The sequence below is a fragment of the Ranitomeya variabilis genome, chromosome 1, assembly GCF_051348905.1.
Source record: "Ranitomeya variabilis isolate aRanVar5 chromosome 1, aRanVar5.hap1, whole genome shotgun sequence".
In the NCBI taxonomy this organism is placed as follows: Eukaryota; Metazoa; Chordata; class Amphibia; order Anura; family Dendrobatidae; genus Ranitomeya; species Ranitomeya variabilis.
In genome coordinates, this window is record NC_135232.1 from 227,750,098 (window position 1) to 227,769,532 (window position 19,435).

Genomic DNA, 19,435 nt, shown 5'->3' on the forward strand with positions numbered 1-19,435 from the left:
CTGTAGGATGGAAGATAAGTATTATTGGGGAACCCCTTTTTCCTCTCACCCGCTTTAGTTAGTATCTCATCTAACTTGGTACCAAATAGGTACTCACCCTGGCATGGAAGACCACATAATTTAGACTTTGTTTGGGGATCTCCTTTCCACCCCTTTAGCCATAAGGCTCGACGAGCCGCATTAGTCAGACCTGCCGATTTGGCAGCTAGCCGTATGGAATCAGCTGAGGAATCCGCTAAAAAGGCTGTAGCTCCTCTGATTAATGGTATGGAAGAGATCAGTTTATCCCGGGAAAGGCCGCTTTTTAATCCTTCTTCTAAATCATTCAACCAGACTAACATGGACCTGGCAGTACATGTAGCCGATATAGCCGGCCTGAAAGCTCCTGTACAGGATTCCCATGCTCTTTTTAAGAGGGTATCCGCTTTCCGGTCCAGCGGGTCTTGCAAGGAGCCAGAATCTTCCACGGGTAGCAAAGATTTCCTAGAAGTGGAAGCCACTGCAGCATCTACCTTTGGGGCTTTTAACCATATGGAGAAATCTTCGTCATTAAAGGGATAGCGCCTTTTTGACGAAGACGGCAATCCTCTTTGTCCCTGGCTTTCCCACTCCTTTTTTACTACATTTTTAATTGCTGGAATTACAGGGAAAGAAGGTTTTTTCCTCTCTGATAGGCCTGCAAACATCACGTCCTGTGGTGTTTTAGGGATTTTTGTGTCCTCAACACCCATGGTGTTACAAACTGATCTGACTAAATTATCGATACGGTCTGTGGGAAAGCATGTATCCCGCTCATCATCTGAGGAAATGATCCTTTGGGAACCATCCGAATCTTTATCTTCAATCTCAGAGGACTGCTCAGACCTGGGGGAATTATATTTTTTCCTACCCTCGGGAATTTTTTCCGAGCTTCGGAAGGCCTGTAATTCTTCTCTAATCATACTTCTTATATCTTCCGACCTTACTGAAGATTCCTCTCGTAAGGTGGATTCGATGCAAGACTGGCACAGCTTCTTTAAATAACTATTGGGGAGCGGCTGAGAGCATAAAGCACATTGTATGTGTTTGGTTTTCCCCGTTCTTTTTGCCTAAGGAATATAGACAAAGAGGGGGAGTATAATCAGCCTAAGAGGGTACACACACACACTCACCCAGTGAGGTTGTTGTTACAATACCGGCTGATGAGGAGGAGACGGAGGCACAGATGGAACCGACCGGCCTGATTTCTTATCTTTGGCGCTTTTAGAAGAAGATGATCTGCGACTGCTGCTTGTCCGGCTACCAGACGCAATAGCGGTGATTTCGGATGAAGCCATCGCCGGGTCCTGCGGAGATGCCATGATGGACGCCGGAGGATCAGTGCCGGCGTCCTTTTCTAATGGGGGCCGCCATCTTGCTTCCTGCCGCACCCGGAAGTGACCGCTACATCCGGGTCGCGGCCCTGCTGTATGCGCCTGCGCACCCACCAGCTTCAGCGCAGGCGCCGTCCCTCCTGAATCACCCCGGAAGTTGCAATACTACTTCCGGGAGACAGTGTACCGGACCCACGCTGCCTGCGCACCATCGGAGATGGCGCCGCAGGATCTCCTTACCCAGCGATTCGGTCCTCGCAGGTCCGCTGGGTGGATCTTCGTGAGCCAGGCGACTCCCCGGACCCGGCCTCACGGTACCTGCCAGCAGAGGGGGGAAGCTGCCATAGGACCCCCGACGCTGCTTCCAGCTTCTGGAGCCCTTGCTGTCCCATAAAGGTAAACTGCGCAAGCGGCATCCAGGCTGGGTATCCTCTTCTCTCCAAGCGTCTCCCGTAGAAACAGGAAACCAACTGTGGGAGCGAGGGGGACCGCCCCTTTTATCTCTCCATAGGGTTTCCTGTTCCTAGGGGCGGATCCCCTCTCTCAAGTGGGTGCTGTCGTGGCGAAGAGAAAATGGGGGTCCCTCTTATAAGCGTATATACCTTACCGGTACCGTTGCTGCAGGCCGCAGGTTGGGATGAGGGTGTCCGGCGGTGCTGCGGGTGCCCGGCAGTGCTACGTGGGTATCCGGCAGTGCTGCTGCGGGGGCTCTGCTGACATTTTGTGAAAGGCCAGAGCCCCCGCAGTGCCATGGTTTCCTGTGCGGTGGACTCCGGGAAAATGGCCGTGGACATCTCAGGACCAAGATCTCAGCGCTGAGATCTCATCTCCCGAGATCTTGGTGCCGAGATCTCCATATGTGCATGCGTCACCAAACCCCCCCCCCCCCCCGGCGGCCATTTTCCCAGAGTCCACCGCACAGGAAACCATGGCACCTCGGGGGTTCTGGCCTTTCACAAAATGTAGGCAGAGCCCCCTGCAGCAGCACCGGACCAGAGACACCCGCAGCAGCACCGGACACCCACACAGCACTGCCGGGCACCATAGACACCCGCAGCACCATCAGGCAGCTTCGATGGACACCCCCACAGCGCCGGACACCCCTGCAGCACCGGACACCAGCAGCGGCGCACATCGGAACACCCCCTCATCCCAGCCTGCGGACTGCAGCATCACCCCACTCCTGCCTCCTTCAGCAGCAACCCTGGGACCCCGCTTCACCGCAGCCTCCACCCCCGGCAAACAATAAGACGCATGGATTATAAGAAGCACCACCATTTTATTAGAAAAAAAAAAGTGTTTTCCCATTTTTCTCAAAATTTGGGGTGAGTCTTATAATCTTCAAAATACAGTATAATATATATATATATATACTCACCGGCCACTTTATTAGGTACACCATGCTAGTAACGGGTTGGACCCCCTTTTGCCTTCAGAACTGCCTCAATTCTTCGTGGCATAGATTCAACAAGGTGCTGGAAGCATTCCTCAGAGATTTTGGTCCATATTGACATGATGGCATCACACAGTTGCCGCAGATTTGTCGGCTGCACATCCCAAAGATGCTCCATACAAGGCAGGATGGATCCATGCTTTCATGTTTACGCCAAATTCTGACCCTACCATCCGAATGTCGCAGCAGAAATCGAGACTCATCAGACCAAGCAACGTTTTTCCAATCTTCTACTGTCCAATTTCGATGAGCTTGTACAAATTGTAGCCTCAGTTTCCTGTTCTTAGCTGAAAGGAGTGGTACCCGGTGTGGTCTTCTGCTGCTGTAGCCCATCTGCCTCAAAGTTCGACGCACTGTGCGTTCAGAGATGCTCTTAGGCCTACCTTGGTTGTAACGGGTGGCGATTTGAGTCACTGTTGCCTTTCTATCAGCTCGAACCAGTCTGCCCATTCTCCTCTGACCTCTGGCATCAACAAGGCATTTCCGCCCACAGAACTGCCACTCACTGGATTTTTTTTCTTTTTCGGACCATTCTCTGTAAACCCTAGAGATGGTTGTGCGTGAAAATCCCAGTAGATCAGCAGTTTCTGAAATACTCAGACCAGCCCTTCTGGCACCAACAACCATGCCACGTTCAAAGGCACTCAAATCACCTTTCTTCCCCATACTGATGCTCGGTTTGAACTGCAGGAGATTGTCTTGACCATGTCTACATGCCTAAATGCACTGAGTTGCCGCCATGTGATTGGCTGATTAGAAATTAAGTGTTAACAAGAAGTTGGACAGGTGTACCTAATAAAGTGGCCGGTGAGTGTATGTATGTGTATATATGTGTATATATGTGTATATATGTGTATATATATATATATATATATATATATATATATATATATATATATATATATATATATATATATATATATATATATATATATATATATATATATATATATATACACATATACACACACACACATACATATACATACACACACATACATACACAAGTGTGTAGTGTCAGTGGGTCATGAACACAGCTCACTGTCCGAGAGGGGAAACAGTGTGGTGGGCAGTAAAAGGGCAAGGTGTGAAGATATAGAGAGTGGGGCACAGTATGGACCGTTAGCATGGTGGCGGACAGTGTGGAGATATATCTGGTCCAGGTATTGAAGAAGTCCATAGCACCATGCAATCTAGAGGTCCCATTTTTTGGCATAAAACTCTATAGATATCTGTTATTCTGACGCATGGTTTTGAATGTACCGGTCTTCTGTTAGGGTTAAAACAATCACCATCTCCCATACTGCTGGGCATATACTGGAGAAACTAAAAAAGTGCTCCTCAATCCTCCAGGACCACCAACAATTTTGGTTGCTCTCCCGCTCCTATGTACCTTGGTACCTACATGGTTATTGGACAAGTGACAAGTTGCAGAAGAATAACACTTTTACACATAATTGTGTAAAACTGTTAAGAGGACGTGACAAAAAGGATGACACACTGATGAGACATCAGGATCATGCAGTTTCACTATATGCTCGATGACTTTGGAAACCATGAGGAAGTAATGGAAGGCCTGGTTACCTGGAAAAGGCGATCATAGAGAGGAAACAGACAAGCCATGATGTGAAAATAAGCAAATAACTGTGTACTGTGTGGAACTGATCACTACAAAAAATGAAAACAACGTCACATTATATCTGACATAGCCTTATGTATCCACACATAATCCTGCCAAAGTAATGGAGCAACAGGATAATAGCTCTTTTGCTTCATGCGTGAGCACTCAAATACTGTAGCTGTATGGTGACCTGGTAGTCCTCATGTTCTGAACTATAATGTGATGCAATGGATGGGTATGGGTAATTAACCCCTTAGTGACAGAGCCAATTTTTACAATTCTGAACACTGTCACTTTATGAGGTTTATAACTCTAATGCTTCAACAGATCCCACTGATTCGGAGTTTCTTTTTTCGTGACATATTGTACTTTATGTTAGTGGTAACATTTCTTCGATATGACTTGCGTTTATTTATGAAAAAACAAACAAACAGAAATTTGGCAAAATTTCGCACAAAATGGTCGCACAAAATAGTTAAACAGTTCCCACATGTCAACTTTACATCAGAACAATTTTGTAAACAGAATTTTTTTTTTGTTAGGATGTTATAAGGGTTAAAAGTTGACAAGCGATTTCTCATTTTTCAACCAGAATTTACATTTTTTTTTTTTCCAGGGGCCAATTCACATTTGACATGAGCTGGGGGGGGGGGGGCGGTTTGTTATTATAACAGAAAATACCCAAAACTGAATAAATCATAAGTCACTGCGGGGCTGGGAATCACAGGCAGGGCAGGCGCAGTCAGCTGGACTGCATATGAGGAAAGACTGGCAGCGCTCACTGCGCCTGCACCAGGCAGGGGATAAGAGCGCAGGCTCCGGCAGGTTTCAAAACAGCGGTGAGGAGGAGGCGGCGCCCGGCGCCAAGAAGATGTGAGTGACGGCTGTGTGGCGTCTGCAGCAGGGGGGCAACGCCGGCCTCCTTGACTGAAGACCAGGTATTTCAGATAAATTATAAAACTGATTATTTTTCTAGTTACAGCACCCAGAACTAAAAGAGCCACCTTGTCAGAATGCAGCATTACTGCTGCACAAGGTGGCTCTTTTAGTTTGAAACGACTGGGGGGGGGGGGGGGGGGGGGGGGGGGGGGGAGAGACAGGTTCCCTTTAAGGTGTGCAAAACCACATTCAAGACGTTTATTAACCCTTCAGGTGCTTCACAAGAACGAAAGTAATGTGGAAGGTAAAAATGAACATTTTACTTTTTTCACCAAAAAATTACTGTGAAACAAAATTTTTTTATTTTCACAAGGGTATCAGGAGAAAATGGACCACAAAATCTGTTGTGCAATTTCTCCCGAGTACACCGATACACCGTATGTGAGGGAGCACTGACTTTTTGAATGCTAAATTGGCTGGAATCAATGGTGGCGCCATGTCGCATTTGGAAACCCCCTGATGTGCCTAAACAGTGGAAACCCCCAATTCTAACTGCAACTGTAACAAAGCCCTAATCCCAACACACCCCATCCCTAACCCTAACGGAAAAAATGGAAATCCTTTTTAAATTTTATTATTACTACCTAACTAAGGGGGTGATAAAGGGGGTTTGATTTACTATTTTTTTTTTACTTTGATCACTGTGATCAAAATGAACCAATAGGAGAAATCTCATTGTTGCCGGCTGGCAGATTTCGGTAGGCGTACTGCGCATGCGCCATTTTCTTCCCAGAAGAAGACAGAGGGCCGGGGGACACAGCCAGAGGGTCATCGCAGGTACCGGGGAGGCTCGAGGGACCCCATTTCTCTCTACTCTGATGTGCTAGATCATATCAGAGGAGAGAGAAATTAAATGGGAAATCAGACTTTTTTTTGCGGTCGCCGTAATTCCATGAATAACGGTGATCACAACACTGGGGTCGGTAAAAACCAACCCGAATCCTGTTCTCCGAAGGTCTCAGCTACCTCCGATAGCTGTGACTCCGGAGATTTTCCGACGCAGGGGCATAAGTACCCTTAACTGCCGCCGTTTAAAGGCGTATTGGCGGTCGTTAAGAGGGTAAAGATCTCACAATGGGCAGCATGAGGTCTTTGGCTCAAATCCCACCAGAGACCACATCTGCATGTAGTTTGTAGGTTTCCCCCATCTTTGCATCGGTTTCCTCCAGGTAGGTACTCCACTCCCACTTCCTCCCACACTCCAAAAGAGAAATTAGATTGTGAGCCCCAATGGGGACAGTGATGATGGATGTCCGTAAAGCGCTGTGAAATTAATGGAGTTCTATAAAAGTGAGAAATTAAGTCTCAACAAAAGGAACAAAAAATTGCTTTCCTTTACACATGGTAAGGCTAGGTTCACATTGCATTAGGGCAATCCGTTTAGCGCTAGCTGATTGCGCTAACACAATGTTTTTTTTCGGGGCCGCGTTTAGGGGTCGCGTTAACGGCCCCGCTCTAGCAGATCCCCGATCTGCGAGAGCGGGGAACGGACCTCGGGCGCGCCGCGGACGCTGCAAGCAGCGTCCGCGGCGCGTCACAAAAGAACTGCACATCGCTAGCGCGAGCCGAAAAAGGCACGCTCTAGCGATGCGCTACAGGCGAAATTTACATTGCTGTCAGTGGGTGCGCTAACGGACCCGTTGCACGGCGTTAATTGTGACATTTTCACCGTGCAACGCTGTCCGTTAGCGTGCACACATTAACGCAATGTGAACCTAGCCTAATACTTCCAAACACGCACATACTGAATGTAGCAAATCCTACACGGTACATCAACTTAAAGGGATTAAATGAACCACTGTGGGGGGGGGGGGGGGGGGGTGACATTTACTTAGAAGGTGAATGTCAGAGTATTCCGGATAGAACTGTAAACCCAAGAGTAGAAAACAGAACATATGGTCAGAGAAAGATCTGGAACACAAGTGAGAAGGATAAAATCCCTTTTTTAGGCAGTATATGGTGGCACTAACAAAAAAAAAAAAAAAAAAAGAGTGCCCGCACTTGCATAAAGCAACAAATAATTATACAGACATGATAAAAGTCTGTCAAAGATCACACAAGGAAAATCCATATTAAATCATATATATCCTGCAATGGCTTGGAGGTGACCACAATAATGAATCCATCAGGGGAACAGTAAGTTAGCCAGAGGGATGGCTGTATAGGTAAGTTACCCTTCCTCAGAGCTCCCACTAGGAGGTAGAAAAATAGAGCTATCAAGGCTAAAAAACTGGGGAATTCCACAAAATGGAAATATGGTTGGAAAACAACCATAATAGTGTGCCTTGTAGTAACAGAGCAAGCACACAAAAGGGGAACTCCGACAACAGTCACATGCCGCTACATGGAGATCTATAATACAGCGGATAGTGCTGGATAATATACCGTAATTAGCAGTCTAGGCAGAAAATAATTTCCATGCTCTATAGGAGATGGTAGCCCACAGTATGAGCTCCTCCTAGATGGTGGAAAGCGTCATCAATACAGCGAAGCTACCAGAAGTTCCACAAAATGGAAGTGGAATACATGTAGGATAGATAGCTAAAAATAGGAAAAATAAGAAAAAGATAACACCAAACTGGTGTACTGTGACCACATGTTCGGGGTTCTCCTTTTGGATTTCACATGGTAATACTCAGTCAAGTTGATCTCTCTGGAGAGTTTATCTTACTGTAGAAATAAGAATCCTTTGCTTGGACAAGGTAAGACATTATGCGGCGTTATGGTTACTATGTACTCATACTTCGGCTATGTTCACATATTGCTTTTTTATGCCAAATTTTCAGCTACGTCTCACAGTACAAACAAAGTCAATGAGATTTCAGAAATCTCATGCACACACTTTTCTTCCTGTTGGCTTGGTTTTGCAAAATGCAGCAAGTCACTTGTTTCAGCGTTTTTTTAACCAATTGAAAGCAATGGATTGTGCAAAAACTAAGCATAAAATGCAGGTATCAGGTTATGCTGCATTTTCCAAAACCTGAAGTTCAATCAGATTATTTTTTTATTTTTTTTTGTAAATGCACTAAACTTTATCACCATGTACAAGAGACAAATGTTCCCTGACAAAACCTGCTTTTTGTAACGTGTGAACATCACCTTAACCCCTTCATGACGGAGCCCTTTTTCGTTTTTGCATCTGTTTTTTGCTCCCCTTCTTCCCAGAGCCATAACTTTTTTATTTTTCCAATATGGCCATGTGAGGGCTTGTTTTTTGCAGGACAAGTTGTACTTTTGAACGACTTAATTGGTTTTACCATATTGTGTACTCAAAAGCGGGGAAAAAAAATTCCAAGTGCGGTTAGATATAAAAAAAACCCCAAAAACCTGCAATTCCATAACGTTTCTTGGATTTTTTTTTTTTTTTTTACCATGTTCACCAAATGCCAATATTCACCTCTCCATTACTAAGCCGGCTTAATGTCACGTTACAATACAAAAGGTGTAATTAACCCCTTATTACCCCATATGCCACCACTACAGGGGAGTGGGAAGAGAGAGATGCGCGTATTCTGGGATGGCTGGGGGGCAGAAGTTTTTTAGCCAGGGAGGGGGGGGGGGGGGGGGCGCAATAACCATGGTCCCTCTCTAGGCTATTAATATCTGCCCTCAGTCACTGGCTTTCCTACTCTGGTGGAGAAAATTGCGTGGGAGCCCATGCCAGTTTTTTTTAGTGAAAACATTCTTTTATTAAATACATACAGGTCTCAAATTTTACACACACATACTACTAACGGTATTAGTCACGGACATACATAAATCTGACTGTTCTGCAATGGTTTGCTGTATGTAAACCATGTCTCCTATTCTGTGCTTCTGTAGTGATTTTACAGAAGCTGACAAATGAATTATCGGCTATTCTGCTATCTGTCTATGAAATATAAAGATATATTACAGTGCCTTGCAAAAGTATTCGGCTCCCTGGAACTTATCAACCTTTTCCCACATATGATGCTTCAAACAATTATACCAAATGTAAATTTTTGGTGAAGAATCAACAAGTGGAACACAATTGTGAAGTTGAACGAAATTTATTGGGTAATTTAAATTTTTGTGGAAATTCAAAAAATGAAAAGTGGGGCTTGCAATATTATTCGGCCCTTTTACTTTCAGTGCAGCAAACTCTCTCCAGAAGTTCATTGTGGATCTCTGAATGATCCAATGTTGTCCTAAATGCCTAATGATGATAAATATAATCCACCTGTGTGTAATCAAGTCTCCATATAAATGTACCTGGTCTGTGATAGTCTCAGGGTTCTGTTTGAAGCACAGAGAGCATCATGAAGACCAAAGTAACACAACAGACAGGTCCTTGATACTGTTGTGGAGAAGTTTAAAGCCGGATTTGGATACAAAATGATTTCCAAAACTTTAAACATCCCAAGGAGCTCTGTGCAAGCGATCATATTGAAATGGAAGGAGTATCATACCACTGCAAATCTACCAAGACCCAAGATCCCAAACAAGGAGAAGACTGATCAGAGATGCAGCCAAGAGGCCCCTGATCACTCTGTCCCACCTCAGCTGTAGATCTCTGCAGTTCATCCAGTCTGTCCATAGGACAACAATCAGTCGTACACTGCACAAGTCTGGCCTACAGGTAATGGCGATTAGGATGGCCATCTTCCATGACAGGAGAGAAAAAGATGTCCTGGATGGGTTCAAAAGGCGTGCGCTGAAGAGCGTTAAGGACAAGGTTCAAGTCCCATGGATCTAATGGGGAATGGTAAGGTGGCACCAGGTGGGCGACCCCCTGAAGAAAAGTCTTCACTTGTGAATGATAAGCTAGATCTCTCTGGAAGGGAATGGACAGAGCGGAAACCTGTCTCTTAAGGGTACTAAGGGATAGACCAGAGTCAAGACCCGCCTGTAGAAAAGAAAGGATGGAAGGAAGTGAAAAGGACATTGGGAAAAAGTTGTTCTTCTCACACCACCGGAAGAAGGCCTTCCAACATCTGTGGTAGATGCGCGAGGATGCTGTTTTTCTCGCCTTATTCATGGTCTGAATAACCTTATGAGAAAAACCGGCTTCCTTCATGACTGCGGCCTTAACGGCCATGCCGTTAAACTCAGAGGCTGAGAACTCGGGTGGAAGATGGGGCCTTTTGAGAAGACCTGGACAGTCTGGAAGCCTCCAGGGAACATCCATGAGCATGTTGACTAGCTCCGCGTACCAGGGCTGTCTTGGCCAGTCTGGGGCTATCAGGATTACAAGAATCCCTTCTGCCTTTATCTTTTTCACAACTCTCGGAATCAAGGGGAGAGGCGGAAAAAGATAAGGCAGTTGAAACTGGGACCATGGGATCACAAGGGCATCGCAACCAATGGCCAGCGGGACCTGGAAACGAAACGAGGAACCTTGTGGTTCATCCAAGATGCCATGAGGTCGACGTCCGGAATGCCCCATCTCTGGCATATCTGGTTGAAGACAGTGGGACTGAGAGACCACTCACCTGATGCGAGACCCTGATGACTCAAAATCGGCAGCCCAATTTTACACCCCTGGAATGTGAACGGCCGATAAGGCAGGGACATGCCGTTCTGCCCATCTCAGAATCTTTGACACCTCTGACATGACTTGTTTGCTGCGAGTTCCACCTTGGCGATTTATGTAGGCCACAGCCGTTGCATTGTCCGACTGAATGCGGATCGGCTTGCCTGCGACGAGAGACTGCCAGTGAAGAGCAAGATTGCCCTGATCTCTAAGAGACTGATGGGGAGAAGGGCTTCCTGAGCGTTCCAGCGACCCTGCGCTGCGTGATGAAGGAAGACCGCTCCCCAACCAAGGAGACTGGCGGTGGTGGTGATGACTTGCCACCGGAAAGGGAGAAAAGACGTCCCGCGCAGAACCGATGCGGACAGCATCCACCAAGTCATACATTGCCTCACTATGAGAGGCAGAAAAACTGGTTGGTCCAGGGAAGCGGTCCTCTTGTCCCAAGCAGACAAGAGAGCCAGCTGAAGAGGCTGAGTGTGGAACTGGGCATAAGGCACAGCTTCCATGGAGGCAATTTCCCCCGGACCCTCATGCAGGACCGTAGAGGAAGGGGGACTGGACGCTTCAGCGAGCCGATTCCCTGGCAAAGATGTAAACTCCTCCTTCGGGAGGAAGACACGAGCTTGAGCTGTGTCGAACTGCATACCTAGGCACACCAGGCACTGTGCTGGAATTAGGGAGGACTTCTCCCTGTTGACTATCCAGCCTAGACGGATTAGAGTGTCCAGAACGATCTGAAGACTGATCGCAGTCTCGACGGGATGGTCCCTTGATCAGAAGATCGTCCAGGTAGGGGGATCATGAGAATCCCCTTGGAACGCAGGATGGCCATGACCGCCGCCATGACCTTCGTGAACACCCTGAGAGCAGATGCTAGGCTGAAAGGAAGTGCCGTGAACTGATAATGATCCTCCTGGATCTCAAACCGAAGGAATCTCTGGTGTTGCACACAAATGGTAATGTGGAGATAAGCGTCCTGGATGTCTACGGAACAAAAAAGGACTTTCCCTGGCTCCATTGAGGCCATCACCGAGCAAAGGGACTCCAATCAGAAGTGGCAGATCCGCACGGGACGGTTCAACTGCTTGAAATCCAAGATTGGATGGAGCGATCAGTCTTTCTTCGGGACTACAAAAAGATTGCAGTAGAACCCTGAAAATCGTTCGTTCCAAGGAACGGGTACGATTACTCATGTGCGTAGAAGGGAAGATACGGCCTGAAGAACCCCTTGGGCATGAGACGGAAGTTTTGGCAGGCTAGACAGAAAGAAACAAGAAACATCTGCCAGGGGGGAGAGAAGAGTCGATCTTGTAACCGGACGTAACAAATCTCTCTGACCCAGGCGTCGACCATCGACAAACAAGCGTCTCTGAAGAGAAGAAGTCTGCCTCTGACCCCTGGACACATTTCCAGGTGGGGGTGACCCGTCACAGAGGAAAACCTGTAGGAACGGGACCCCGAAGACCTTGAGGCGAACTACCTCTGCAGAGTTGCGCATAAGTCGAGCTTGAGGTACTGCTGAGGAGTGTTATAATGGAGGGATCCTACCTGATGCAGCGATGAACAGCAGAAGACCCAGGATGGCTGTGTCCCCCTAGTCCGAGGCAGATGCAGCGAGACTGGACACTGAAGATGCAGGATCCAGCAAAGATGGCCCCCACAGCGCAGGCACAACCGCACACTGTAGAGCAGGGGGCATGTCAAGAGAAGCTGGCTGGGGAGAAGATGAATCCGGTTGGCCGATGAGCTGAAGGGGGCGTAGCTGACATGAAAAACCGAAAGCGCCCCACTGATTGGCCAACACGCCAGGGGGCGTGGCTAGTCAAGAAGATCCCCTACAAGAAGATGTCCCGACGCGCGTTTCATGTTGTCATCCTGCCAACCAGGTCCAGGTCATGTATACCCATATTTGAGCATAAATCCGTTACCTCTTACTTTCACTTCTTACTATGCATTTATCACTGCTGCAAGTAACAATATCACTGCATTCTATTAGTCTTGATTCCTTGGTGTCATGAAAATTAATTACTTTTGGCTTTAAATCTTTGTGCCAAAAAATAAATTTTAATATTTTATGAGCACCAAGCACCTTATTAACAGGTGGAGATATACAGCAACCTATGCACTTTAAATCTATATCTATAGGACTGAGGAGCTCTTATGTGGTTAGGGTGTATCTATTGAAGTTTACTTGATAGTATTCCTTTAAAGGGCTCCATGTGTTAATTATTTTCCAGAATTTGCTCACTTGTACTGATACCAACAAAAAAACAGTAATTAGACCTACCTGTAATTGTTTTTCCAGGAATTCATCCTGACAGCACCATGGAGGACGTCCTTCTTATCCATAGTGGGACAGGAAACCACGAGAGTTTAAAAGGACCCTCCCCCTACCACCCTTAAGTGATTTTCCAAATTAACACCTCTGGAAGGATGCAAAAAAAGAATTTATTTGAACATAATCATTATACAAATGTTACTTAACATAAGTATGCAGCATATCTGAAATAGGGAGGGAACTAACAGTGCTGTCATGATGGATTCCTGGAAATACAATTACCAGTGGGTCTAATTACCGTTTTCCACGTCACCACCTGACAGCACCATGGAGAAGTACCAAAGGAGATTTTGTGGTCCTAGGGTGTGACTACTGCATGAAGCACCTTCCTGCCAAAGGCTAGCTGAGATGACACTACGTCTAGTTTGTAATGCTTAGAAAAGGTACCGAGACTAGACCAGGATGCAGCCCTGCAGATCTGATCTGCCGAAGCACCCCCTTTCTCTGCCCATGAAGCGGCTACCACCCTGGATGATTGAGCTTTTAGGCTGCCTGGGGGACTCTTTCCCTGTGCCTCATATGCTAGGCTAATGGTGGACCTAATCCATCTTGCAATGGTAGATTTTGATGCTTCTTTCCCCTTATTAGGGCCTCTAAAGAGGACAAATAGATTAGTATCCTGTCTCCAGGCCCTAGTTGCCTCCAAGTACTTAAGTACGGTCTCCCTAACATCTAAGTTATGATAAAAATTTTTCCTTCTGGTTTTTGGGAAACTGACAAAATGATGGAAGCACTACCTCCTGATTCATATTTGAATCTGAGACCACCTTAGGAAGAAAGCCTGGGTCAAGTCTTAAGACTGGTCTATCATCAAATATTTGCAAATAGGGATTTTGAGTGGACAGGGCCTGGAGTTCTCCCAGTCTCTTACCCGAAGTAATGGCCACTAGAAAGGCAGCTTTGAGGGAAAGATTTGCGATGTCTATATCTTCAGCTAGGTCAAAAGGATTTTTGCACAATTCATTAAGGACCAGGCTAAGATCCCAAGGTGGGATGTTCTCCTGATCAAGGGTCTTTGCCTCAGAACTGCCCTGGAAAAATCGAGCTATCCAGGGGTGGCAGGCTAGGGAAGAATCATAAAATACGCTGAGGGCTGCCACTTGGACTCTCAGAGTACTCGGTTTAAGACCTTTCTTAAATCCCCGCTGCAAAGGATCTTGGGAATGTTAGGATGATCAAGATCAACCATCGTGTCTCCACAAAAACTGCAGAATTTCTTCCAAATTTTCAAATAAATTGCAGAAGTTACTGGCTTCCTACTTGCTTGGAGGATGGAGATAACGTCTTCTGATAGACCTTTCGTTTTCAGGATCTGGCATTCAGGATCCAAGCCGCTAATTGGAGGCTGTCTGGATTCTGATGAAGAATCGGGCCCCGGAGGAGTAGATCCCTTCTTTTCGAAAGGACAAAAGGTTCTTCTGCCGCCAACTTTTTTTTTAGGAAAGGAAACCAGCTCCTCTTGGGCCAAAACGGAACCACCAGAATGATCTGAGCTCTGTCCTTGTATATCTTCCTGAGGATTCTTGGGATTAGTGCAAGGGGGGGGGAAGCATATAAGAGACCCCCTGCTCCATGATTGGGAGAGCGCGTCTACTCCCGCCGGTCTTTCCTAAGGGTTCAGAGAATAAAAGGTTTTGACCTTCGCGTTCCGTCTGACGGCAAATAAGTCCACCTCTGGTGTTCCCCATCGTTGGCATAGCCCCCTGAAAACTTCGCTGTTTAGCTCCCACTCCGTAGCTGACAGCTTCTTTCTGACCAGAAAATCTGCCACTTGGTTCTTCGAACCCTCCAGATGTACTGCTGAAACAGAGAACCGATCTCTCCGCCCAACCGAAGATTTGATCCGCTAGCCGTTGTAATTTTGGATGTCTTGGACCACCCTGATGCCAAAGAAAGGCTACCGTCGTTGTGTTGTCCGAGAGAATCTTCAGGTGTTTGTTCTTTAGCAGAACTTGTGCTGAACAGAGGACCTTCCAAACCGCATGTAGTTCTCTGTGATTTGAGGAATTCTTGCTGTCTTCTGAATTCCACTGTCCCTGATAGTATCTTCCGAGGACTTGACCACCCCAACTTTGTTGGCTTGCGTCTGTGGTCACCGTAGCTGCTGGGAAAAGTCCACCAGTGTAGGGATCGTCTGACCTGATGGGATAGACGGAACTTCCTGTCCAGAGAGGTCTGTCTTCTGTCCCAGGAAGCGAGAACTGCTCTCTGTAACTGACGGGAAAGAGATTGGCTCCAGTTGACACAAGGAATGCAGGCCGTCATCAACCCAAGGATCTTCATTGCATCCCTGATGGAGACTCGGTTTCTTGAAAAATGGCGAATTCTTCTTATTATATTGGTCCGCTTCTCGTCCGGAAGAAAATATTGTCTGACATTTGAGTCTAGGATAACTCCTAGAAACTTTATTCTTGGTTTGGGTGTCAGGTCTGACTTTGACCAGTACACCACCCAACCTTGTTTCTGCAGAGTGGAGATCAACTGACAATCGATCTTGAGCTGCCCTATAGAATCTGCCACTATTAGGTAATCGTCTAAATAGGGTACTATCGTGATGTCTCCATTTCTCAGATAAGCCACTATTTCTACGACAAGTTTTGTAAAAACTCTGGGCGCTGTTGCCAACCCAAAAGGGAGGCAGCAAAACTGGTAATGGTAGATTCTTCCTTCTTTTTCTACTGCAAATCTGAGTTATTTTTGGTGATCTGTGCAGATTGGTACATGATAATATGCACTCTTTAGGTCCAAAGTGCACATTACCACTTCCTTTCCTAAGAGGGGAATTGTAGAGCGAATGGATTCCACTTTGAACCTCTTGTATTCTAGGCATTTGTTTAGGGGTTTGAGGTTTATTATAGTTTTGGATTCCCCAGAAGGCTTTTTTTATAGAGAAGAGGCCTGAGTAATGACCTCTTCCTATTTCACGATGAGGAACTGGGGATATTGCTGCCATTTGCAGAAGATCCTGGATGTCCAATCACAGAGGAGACTGAAGAGAGATGGACGTTGGACACAAAAAATCTTTCTGGGGGAAGGGAGTTGAATTCTATCTTGTACCCCGAGAGATAACCTGGAGAACCCAAGGACTTCTGCTAATTTCCCCCCACTCTATCCGAAAGTTCAACAGCCGCCCTCCTATTCTGTTGGCGTCATTTCTTTCGGAATTCTGATCTGGAAGTCGAGGGACCTGAATCCCTATTTTTGTTCCTATTTTCTCCCCCTTTTTGATAGCTCCATCTCCCTTGCTTTCCCTTACCCCTATAGTCTGATCTCTGACTATAATAGGGCCTGCGAAAGGGCTGGTGCTTCCTACGTTTTTCCTCTGGAAACCTTCTTTTCATCTGAAGCTTTTTCCAGGATATCATCAAGAATGGGTCCAAAGACCCTACCCCCTAAGAAAGGGATGGAGCACATCTTATTCTTAGAATGGACATCCTCTGACCAGTTTTTCAGCCATATGGCTCTCCTGGCTGCATTTGATTGAGACTGGCCCCTAGCTGTAAACCTAACCGACTCTGCAGTAGCATCTGCTAGAAAACTGGTTGCTAGTTTTAACAGAGGAATTGCTTTAATAATGGTCTCTCTAGGGGTTCTGGCTGACAACTGATCTTTCAAGTCATCTACCCACAAATGCATAGCCCGTGCCACGGATGTTGCCGCTATATTTGTGCGGATTACCGCCGCTGAGCTTTTCCAGGCTCTCTTTAAGAGTCCATCCGCCTTGCGATCCATCAGCTCCTTTAAGTTAGAGGGGTCCTCAAATGGAATGGCGGTTATCTTAGAAACTTAAGAGGAATGTCAATTTTTGGGATATCCTCCCAGTCCTTGACCTCTTCAAGATCGAAAGGGAGGCGGAGTCTAAAGTTTTAGGGATTGATAACCGCCTTTCTGCTTCTTCCCATTTTTCTAAAATCATAGAACGAATATGGACATTAACAGGAAAGACTTTTGAGGTCTGAGAACGCAGCCCCCCAAACATTTAATCTTGAACCGACGGGGTAGATGCGGGTTCTTCAGTCTGCATAGTCTGCCTAACTGCTCCCAAGAGCTCCTCTATATCAGACGAAACAGATATTTTTTCCCCCTCTCTGAAGGATCTCTGCTTAATTCTTCCTCTTCCAGATCAGATTCAAAAGAGCGGTCCTCGGACGACAGATGCGATTCTCTCTGTCTTTTCTTGGATCTTTGTGGATCCTGGGGGGGGGGGAGGGGGGGTCAGACTGGATGGGCTGGGGAAATGTGATGCCAGATATTGAGGCCTGCACCTCCTCTCTGACAATGGCCCTCATATTTGTCATCAGAGAGGCCTGCTCTTCTCCCACAATACGGCTGGTGCATGACTCGCATAGGGACTTCTGCCAGGAGTCCTTAAGTCTTATGGCACAAATGGGACATTTCCTGCACTTCCCGGATTTCTTGGCCGCAGGCGCCCATTATATATATATATATATATATATATATATATATATATATATATATATTTATTTTTTTTGATAGATGTCACAAGGGCCCATACGTGATGAAAAGACTCTGAGGGAGCAGGCCTCTGCCTGGGACTCACATGCGCTGGGCCACCTGCATTATCTCGGGTTTTGCATTATCCAGCAGTGTGCTGCTGGGGAAGAAGGAGGCGTGGCCATATAAAATAGCCGGGGCAGAAAAATATGGCCGGGCTGAAAGGGACTAAAGGTACTTGCTGTGTTGCTGTCAGTGGAGGAACCCTGTCCCAAAAAAGGGACAGGAATGAGAAGGGAACCGCCTGCGCCAAGGGTGGGGGGGACATGGAAAGAATACCTTAGCAGCAGGTGGGTCCACAAATCGTCTCCACGGATGAGGATCCATCAGGAGCCCTCGGGTGGGAGAGGGCTACTGGCAACGGGGATCCTCTTTCCTGCACTGTCTCCGGACGGTGCAGAAGACGGTATCAACCCCTTGCAAGAAGGGGGAGGCCACCGCTGGTGACCACAGTCTTCCGCTCAGCCCTCTCCGAGGAGAGGGGTGAGGAGGGAAAAGGCAAGGACAGGCCACCAGGAATCACCCATAAGGGTGACAGGGGAGACAAGTCCTGCCTGCAGGTCCGAGAGTGGGCGATGCGGACAACACCACACTGCTCTCTCGGTCGCATACATACGGGAAAACAGGGTGAGACATTACACTCTGCTACCCTAGAACGAAGAAACAGAAAAATAAAGGAAGAAGATTAAAAAACACAAACAGGGAACCTGCAAGGGAAAATGCAGATCTGGGATCAGGTCCACCTCCTACAGTACTAAGCTTAAACGAAGTTGCTTTGGCCTGTCGGTGGGTGTATACTGCTGGGGAGGAGCTATTTTTTCTTTTTTTCTTTTGCCTATTGTCAGCCTCCTAGAGACCGCAGCACACACCCATGGTCACCTGTGTCCCCCAATGAAGCGATCAAGAAAAGGACTTGTTAGAAAGCTCAGCACGATCTTTCTCTGTCTCACTCTGCTGGTTTCCTCTCCCTGCTCCTCTCCAGAGTATACTGGTCTGTGTCACATGGCACCACAGTGAACTGGCAGTCTATCTTCTCTTAGCATTTGTTTTCCACATGTAAATTTAGAGATATAGAGAAATATATATATTTGTACAGACTTTCAATAGAAAGATTTGTGAAAACTGTCTAAAAGGAAAACTGTTCTTGCAGCAGATAACTGATCACCACATAGCTCTAATTATTTTCTTTTTTTTTCTTATACCTCTATAAAAACAAAAATTGCACTCATTGCCTGTCTTAGATACTGATGGAAAACTATTAAAAATAAATGGTTTCTAATTCAGCTCCAATTATTAGGTTGAGTTAATTTAAAGGGAATCTGTCAGCCGCTTGCTGAAGTTGTAAGAAAAAAAACAAAACAAAAAAAACACAACAACAAAACCCACATATCTGCTGTGAATCTACGAGATCTCTGAATGCAGAGATCTGTATAACCTCGCACCCATTGCTGATTGGCAGCTTTTTGCCTATGCTCTGTGTGTACACAGAAAGCAGCCAATCAGCAATGGGGGCGGGGTTGACAGCGCTCATGAATATGGAGGACTATATAGCAGATTGCTTACTAGTCTTGTAATGATCTGATTAACACAAACATTGATTTTATAAAAACTACAGTAAGCAGCCCAGTAGGTGACACATCGCTGGAATCAGGGTCTCTGTCTCTATATTATGCTGCTTTCAGATTAGGTGGCAAAAAACCTGGTGACAGATTCTCTTTCA

The 19,435-nt window shown here is 46.4% G+C and overlaps 1 protein-coding gene across 2 annotated transcripts in view; it reads right to left on the reverse strand.

The window, feature by feature from the left end:
* The window catches only part of RILPL1 (Rab interacting lysosomal protein like 1), a 56,576-nt gene that overhangs the window by 13,710 nt on the left and 23,431 nt on the right, over nucleotides 1-19,435 (reverse strand). The window lies entirely within an intron of this gene.